Genomic DNA, 8,296 nt, shown 5'->3' on the forward strand with positions numbered 1-8,296 from the left:
CCCATTTCTGAAGCTTTAAACAAAATACAGGAAAATAGCTGTTTTATTGCTGATGCTGTTGAAATTTGGAAGGAACTAAGTGAGTACTTAAAAACAGAACTACACATTGACAGAATTAAAAAAGCATCAAAAAAACGAATGGGACAAGCACTGACTCCAGCTCATTTTCTGGCAGATATTGTCAATATGCTGTACCAGGGTCAAAACTTAAGTGCTGAGGAAGAGGAGTTAGCTATGACATGGGTATCCAGCAATCATCCATCTGTAATGCCAACTTTAATAAACTTCAGTGCTAAGGGGGAACCATTCAAGAAATATATGTTTGCTGAAGATGTTTTAAAGAAAGTAACACCAGTGGACTGGTGGAAGTCACTTAAGCACTTGGATTTAGAGACTATTCAAATAAGGATTTCACTTTTAACAGCAGTAGCTTCTGAAGGCATAGAAAGAATATTCTCTTCCTTTGGACTCATTCATTCTAAACTGAGAAATCGTTTGGGACTCAACAAAGCAGGAAAGCTTGTTTTTCTTTTCCAGATTATGAACAAAGAAAGAGATGAAGATGACGAGTGAGCTAAAGAGGACAGTATTTAAGTTTTTCATGTGTAGGATGGGCTAACAGTTTAAGTTTTTGAAATACCACATCAGTTAACAAACATGGATGTTTAAGCAAACATATGCTATAATGTTATTATTTTAGTTGAATAAAAACATTTAAATTGTTATTATTAAGGTAATGCTTATTTTTCTCCTTCCAATAAAGTACAGCAGAAAAGTTGTCCAAATCTATTAAACTGGAGATAATTCACCTCACAATAATTTTATAATTACCTATCTATAATGTGTTTCCAATAGTATTAAAAATCAATAGTTTTATATGACTATAAAACTAATATGAACAGTTGTTATTCTAAAAATGAAATCTTCATCTAATTGTGAATATTAAGGTTATACCAGCAAAAATGAGTCTTTATGTAGAAAACTATGATTTAAATCCAGTCTTACTGACTAGTGATTTAATTGTGATTTAAATCAAATCCACCCTGCTCACAATAAAAATAATGTCCCTTTACCTACTGAACCTAGAAAGGAGGATGCTGGAATAATTGTCGTAACACAAAGCACATTTCTTTTGACTATACATATCCCACAACCAGGCTGTGAGAACACACCAGTGAAAAGCACAGGTACGGCCTCCAATGTCTCCATTCAGGAATCAGGGTGGAGTGTGCTCTTGCAAGTCCGTTCAGAGCAGAGAAACTGGATACAGGGTGTTCCCTACCGGGCGGGACAGCCAGGGAAATCAGCCAAACTTTGTGACCTACTCTACAACGAAGCACAGTCTAAGCTAAGCAACCGGGAAGTGTACTCTAGAGTCTGAAATGTTCCTTATCCATGAAAATAAGTGTCTCTTACCACAATCACGTTCTTTCAAAGTGAGAGTTGGTCTTGTTTCATGCCGTGTTTGCACTCATCTTGTCATCTCTAATTGCCACAGAGCCTTGCACTCACTACCTGCTCCTTAAGTCCCCTTCTTTGCCATCTCAGCCACAGAGACCAAGATCACAGCCCCAACCCACTTTAGCCAATTAAAACCCTAATTTAATACTGTTTGCATCTTTGTTCCTGTCTCAAACACCTGTTCAGAACAATAAGATCACAGCTTCAGAAATCTCAATCTATCAAGAGTGTAAATATTTAAAAGCCTTGGTATTATTCACTCAAAACACTCATTTCATGCCACAACCCAAATTATTCCCAGAAGCATTGGATTTTAATCTGTCTAGACTGCAGACAATTAAAAAAGTGCTGATAGGTCCCACCATAAAAGAAATACAGTATGTGAAGATGTTATCATTTCATAGAACCAAAACATTTTAAAGAACTAAAAATACTGCACTTAAAAAAGATATAACCTTGCACAACGATTCACACTGAGTCGGTATCAATACAACAATCCTAGAAACAACTTAAGATTTCAAGTTTAATTTTGGGAAGAACCAGCAACTTTAACAATATGCTCCACAACTTCTCTGTATAGCAATCCACACTCAATGTTGACATTCCATTCTGATACAGGGATTTCTCAACCAGCTGCCTTTTTTAAAAATTTTATTTTATTTTTTTTATTCCAACAGTATTACATTTAAAAATCAAACAGAAAACCAATGGAAACATAAATACATTGCTATAGCTAATCTAATACAATCTTTCAAAGTCTGACCTTCATTGCATGTCACATAAAAGAAGAAGATATTGAAGATATTGGATTTATATCCCGCCCTTCACTCCGAAGAGTCTCAGAGCGGCTCACAATCTCCTTTACCTTCCTCCCCCACAACAGTCACCCTGTGAGGTGGGTGGGGCTGGAGAGAGCTCTAACAGCAGCTGCCCTTTCAAGGACAACCTCTGCCAGAGCTATGGCTAACCCAAGGCCATGCTAGCAGGTGCAAGTGGAGGAGTGGGGAATCAAACCCGGTTCTCTCAGATAAGAGTCCGCACACTTAACCACTACACCAAACTGGCTCTCCTAAAACTAACCGAAGTTTAACAACTAACCGAAGTTTAACAACTGGTTGCATAATGTACATAAGCAACAGGATTATCAAAAATAAATTAACTTTCTATAATATTGATTCTGTGGAATGATGTCATTTTCAGAACGAAAAGTAAGGGGTCCCACAGATACTACATGTGTTTCATATTGGCCATAAGATATATCGTATGAATTATAAGCAATTTTGCATAATATGAACGTTTCCCACAGCCTTTGACACCAAGCTTCTAATGTGGGTGCGTGTTTATCTACCCAGCGTGAGGCTATGGCTAGCTGTGCCATGGCTATTAAAATATGAATTAATTCTGATGTACTAGAACTTAACCTTTGGTCTTCCCAATTATGACGTAAAAAATAACAGGTTCTAGTGCTAAGGTTGTATGAGTAATTTTGCTTATTTGTCTATATAAGTGTTGCCAGCTGCCTTACAGTACTGTTCTAAGTGGAGCTACACCCTTCTGTCCACTGAAGGCAATGGACTTAACAGGATGTAATTCTGTTTAGGATGGCACTGTTATATAGACATCAAATGCTAAGCTCCAGATAACTGTATTTCTTGAATGGACTTCCCTTTTGAATACTCTATATTAAGATAGCAATTACTTTATCTAGTTCTAAACAATTGGAAGAGATGCCTGCCAAGACCCTTTGTAAGCCCTCCAATGAAGAGGACTGTGAATAGACAATTTAGAAGAAGAAGAAGATATTGGATTTATATCCTGCCCTCCACTCGAAGAGTCTCAGAGCGGCTCACAATCTCCTTTACCTTCCTCCCCCACAACAGACACCCTGTGAGGTGGGTGGGGCTGGAGAGGGCTCTCACAGCAGCTGCCCTTTCAGGGACAACCTCTGCCAGAGCTATGGCTGACCCAAGGCCATGCCAGCAGGTGCAAGTGGAGGAGTGGGGAATCAAACCCGGTTCTCCCAGATAAGAGTCCGCACACTTAACCACTACACCAAACTGGCTCTCCTATTTAACTATGCCTGTATGCATGTCATCCATAGCTATGCCTCTATGCATGAAATTCATTGTTTATATTGTTTGATGGTTTTATGTTGAAAGCTGCCCTGATCCCCCTCTTGGGATAGGGCGGGGTATAAATTAAATAAATAATGTTTACAAAGAAGAGCCACTGATTTCAAGATGATTTACTCCCAAGTTATGCCTGCAGCCTAAATTTTTGATCCTGTCCATCCCTGATGGCTGTTGGTACCAGTTAACATTTAGTCTATGCTAAATGCTGCATAGTTCTGCCATATGAAGCAGTTCCTTCACAGATGTTTAAAAGGCAAATAAAACTGAGAAGACAAAGGTGAAGAAAGATAGCAGGGTTTGCTAAAATGGCAACAAGACATGGGTTACCTTCTGCATTACTTCAATGTATTTATTTATTAGATATTTACAGGCTGCTTTTCTCACTCAGTGGGGTGAGAAACTTACAATATCTCATTCATTTTATCTGTTTTACTGACAAGAACAAAATGGGGAGATCATATTGTTCGAAAATGTCATGGGAAAAACATGCCCAGGAACTTTCCAAAATGCTATTTTCTATTTTTGACACCAGCCATGTTTGTGATCCATAATTACTTCCAAATCTTTATCAGCAGAGCTACAGCCTGGGTAGCCTAGTTATTCCTTCTGATACCATAAACACATTATAAAAAACAGTGGTTATTTCCTAGACTAGTAAAACATGGGAGCCTGGATATTAACTTAACCACCATTATCATTATAATGGAAGAGGGTCTATTATTTTGATAAATGAACATTTAAAAAATGAAAATGGGGCTGTTTGCAGCTGCTGGTCCCTCAATTATGTGAGAGAAAATAACAAATGGCACCACATACTAAAGTGGAATGTTTCCTGCTTCAAGAACAGATGATCATCTACCTCACACTGATAAGTTAATGAGGTCTCTAGACATCAGATGGGGAAAAGTGGGAACTAAACTAGCAGAGCTAGTTTAAGGTGCTTTATTTTGTATGCATCTTCATGGACTGGGCAGTTGAAATTTCATTAGTAATGACACAGCAAGAGCTCTGTTGTCATATACCGTTAACACAAATAAAGCTGAATTCCCCTATAATGGCTTGTTTAACCCAAGTATGATGCCTCTGGGATTGTCAAAGACTTCAGAATGTTTGCAAAGAATGGACAGAGAATAGTAAGCACCGGTTTAAACGACCAGCTGGAAGAATCCTAGGTGTAGGGGGTAAGAACAACTGTGCAGCAGCTTTAAAATGCTAGTTCCTCCCCACACACAAACACAGTGAGTATCCTGACTTGAATCTTTCTGGAAAGACCTTCATTCATTTGAAAAGTTATCTAAACTACAGCACTAGGAACAGAAAAGCCAAAAGGTAAAGCATTTTATTCCATACACGTGCACTGAACTGTCAGATATAACATAGTTGTGACCATGGGTTAGGCCTGTCTGCCGTCACCTAGGTGTATACCAAACATATGTTCCCACCTCATTTTTCCACCTAAATCGCTTATGGTTAGAAGTGAGAAGCAGCCTGTGTCTGTATTTGTTTTGCTTTAACACAGGAAACCTTACAGTATCTTTGAGGTAAAAGACGAAATGAAGCAATTCTGATGTTTCAATAATAAGTAGGCCACGATACACAGATCTTTTCATCTAACTTTTGCAAACATGGAGCCCAAGTCCATCAATTAGAGGCAAACAATCAAAATCCTCTTAAAACCAGCCACTCCTTACCACATAGCCAAATATGATCCTGCCAAAACTAGAGAGAAACCACTTTTAATCTCGGCAAACATACCTATGGAAAGTTGAACTGGGGCTTCAATAAGGTTTGGTGTAGTGGTTAAGTGTGTGGACTCTTATCTGGGAGAACCGGGTTTGGTTCAATAAGTTTGGTGTAGTGGTTAAGTGTGTGGACTCTTATCTGGGAGAACTGGGTTTGATTCCCCTCTCCTCCACTTGCACCTGCTGGAATGGCCTTGGGTCAGCCAGAGCTCTGGCACAAGTTGTCCTTGAAAGGGCAGCTGCTGGGAGAGCCCTCTCCAGCCCCACCCACCTCACAGGGTGTCTGTTGTGGGGGAGGAAGGTAAAGGAGATTGTGAGCCGCTCTGAGACTCTTCGGAGTGGAGGGCGGGATATAAATCCAATATCTTCATCTACCTCACAGGGTGTCTGTTGTGGGGGAGGAAGGGAAAGGAGATTGTGAGCCGCTCTGAGACTCTTCGGAGTGGAGGGCGGGATATAAATCCAATATCTTCATCTTCTTCAACAGTGACACAACGTCTGAAGGATTAGCGCATACACCGTGTGTGCTTTTTCCTGTGTCTCCCAGTAACTTAGAACAGACATCACTGGTGAGCCACTAAAATCAACCCATAAGGACTGGGAAGCGAGTTTTCTCAGTTAATGGGCATATTGGGCGTCACTATCAGGCTGCACCCCTAACTCGTGCAGGACAATCATGGGAAATAAGGTCAACGTCACGAGCAGTGAAACCGACCCTCCCGTTTCGAACGAGAACGCAGAGGCGACCTATCAGCGGCGTCTTGTAGCCTCCCTGCGCTGCAAACAAGGGGAAGAGAGCGACTCAGAGCACCGCGGGCAAGAGCTGATAAGAAAATCTCCTGCGAGGCGCTCCCCCCTCCCCGGGCGGGCATGCACAGAACTCAGCAGCATTTGATGTTTGGGGTCAGAGGAGAGCGACGCTGCAGAAACGCCACGGCCCGTGCAGCAAAGCGGCCCCTTCAGGTCCAATGCACTCCCCTCCCCTCCCCCACTAATCCGCATTCCTGCTTAAACGTCGCTTCCCCTCCAAAACGCCGCCGGGGCAGGCGCCTTCACACCCATCCCGTATCCTGGCAACCTCGGCTGGGCTCCTACATGTGCAAACAGGCAGGAAGGCTGCTCGGGCAAGGGGGCGCGGAAGAGCCGGACTACAGGACTTCTCGGGTCTTCTTCCCGCTCCTGACTCGGCCTTGCCCCAAACCCCCGTGTATCAACGCGCATCTTCCCCCTCCTCCTCCTCCGCCGCCGCCGCCGCGTCTTACCCTCGCCTCTTCCCTCGCCGGGCCCGTTCCTCAACCAAACTACAGCCGAGGCATTCCGGCCCGGCCCGCCCCAAGGAAGCAGGCGGGGCACACGGCCGCCCCTCGCAACCAATCGGAGCGCACCTCGCGCAGCTCGTCGACCAATCGGAGCGCACCTCGCGCAGCTCGTCGACCAATCGCCTCTACGGGCCTGTCCTCTCCAGTTTCGCCAACTCGGCTCCGCGGCAGGAGGGGAAATCACGGGGAGCCTGACAGGCTTTCTTGAAGGGGACGGGAGCGCTTCGTGGCGGCTGCGCTCTTCAGTGCTTGTCGCGGCCTGTTTGTGGCATCCCGTTTTCCTCAGCGGCAGGGGAGGGGAGGGCTTGGCGGTGCCTGGCGCTTGCCTGCAAGGCAGACTCCCGTGGGAAGGCAGCATTTGTGCGCAGGCCTTGCTGGCCACGTGGTTTTTCTTTCAGTTCTGATTGGGCGGCAAATGCAACGAGGAGGCGCGTGCTTTTCCCTCACAAACCTTCTCTTCTGTCATGCGCGAGAGCAGAATAAGCGCTTCTATTGTAGTTTTCAGGCAGCCTTCGGTTGCACGAGAATCGCGCTCGACATCTAGAGCGGCTATTGAAACAGACGAAGTTCAGGAGTGTCTGATGAAGAGTGCAGGCGGCCCCCCAGCATGACTGGGCCAGGGACAGGCAATGGCAGACTGCAGTCTGTTCCTCTCTTCCTTTGCCTGGAAGCCCTCTGCATGGAATGGGCATCAGAAACGCCAGCTACCTTGTGCGGGCCTTGGATACAGCACGAAAGAGTGGGAAAGGGTAAAAGTCGGATCTACACGGTTCTTCATGAATTCATATGATTTTTACATTGAAATGAAATCAAGCCACAATAATCCTGTAGATCCTGTCTTAGGCTACAGGCAGGACCACAAAAATCATGCCTCCACGAATTCGTGGCACCTCAGCAATGCAAAAACTGGCTTCCAAAGCAGGGATCCTCATGAATTCATATGATTTTTATGGGGAAAGGAAATCAAACCACCATCATGTTGTAGATCCTCTCTTAGACTATAGGCAGCACCAAAAAAAAAATCATGCCTCCACGAATTTGTGGCGCCACAGCACTGAAAAAACATGTTTCCAAACCGTGGATCCTCATGATTTTTGCTTTGGGCCACCCCAAGATAACCAGCCAATCACATTTCATGTCCATGGGCAGATGTTGCAACACAGAAATCATGGATCCACGGCTTCATGGCAGCACCAGGAACCAAAATCTTGATTTTGGATCAAGGATCCTCATGGATCCACGTGATTTTTGCTTCGGATCCCCCCAAGCCCTCCATACAGCCACATAGTATGTCCATGGGCACAGTTTACACCACAGAAATCATGGATCCACAGTTTCGTGGCAACGCCAGGGACCAAAAACTTGGTTTTCAACCACGGATCCTCATGGATCCACATGATTTCTGCTTCAGATCCCCCCAAGCCCTCAATCCAATCACATACCATGTCCATGAGCAGAGTCTGCACCACAGAAATCGTGGATCCACGGCTTCGTGGCAGCGCCAGGGACCAAAAACTTGCTTTTGGGCCATGGATCCTCATGGATCCACGTGATACCTGCTTCAGAACCCCCAAGCCCTCCATCCAGTCATATATCATGTCCATGGGCAGAGTTTCCACCACAGAAATCATGGATCCACGGT

General features: G+C 44.1%; 1 protein-coding gene across 1 annotated transcript in view; it reads right to left on the bottom strand.

Moving 5' to 3' along the window:
• Nucleotides 1-6,987, bottom strand: part of GIPC1 (GIPC PDZ domain containing family member 1) — a 60,444-nt gene extending 53,457 nt beyond the window's left edge. The window contains exon 1 of the mRNA XM_060240710.1: nucleotides 6,598-6,987. The gene's annotated coding sequence lies outside the window, so the exon portion shown is untranslated. The remainder of the gene's footprint in view (nucleotides 1-6,597) is intronic.
• Nucleotides 6,988-8,296: the final 1,309 nt, after the last annotated feature.

The sequence above is a fragment of the Heteronotia binoei genome, chromosome 5 (genome assembly GCF_032191835.1).
Source record: "Heteronotia binoei isolate CCM8104 ecotype False Entrance Well chromosome 5, APGP_CSIRO_Hbin_v1, whole genome shotgun sequence".
Classification (NCBI taxonomy): Eukaryota; Metazoa; Chordata; class Lepidosauria; order Squamata; family Gekkonidae; genus Heteronotia; species Heteronotia binoei.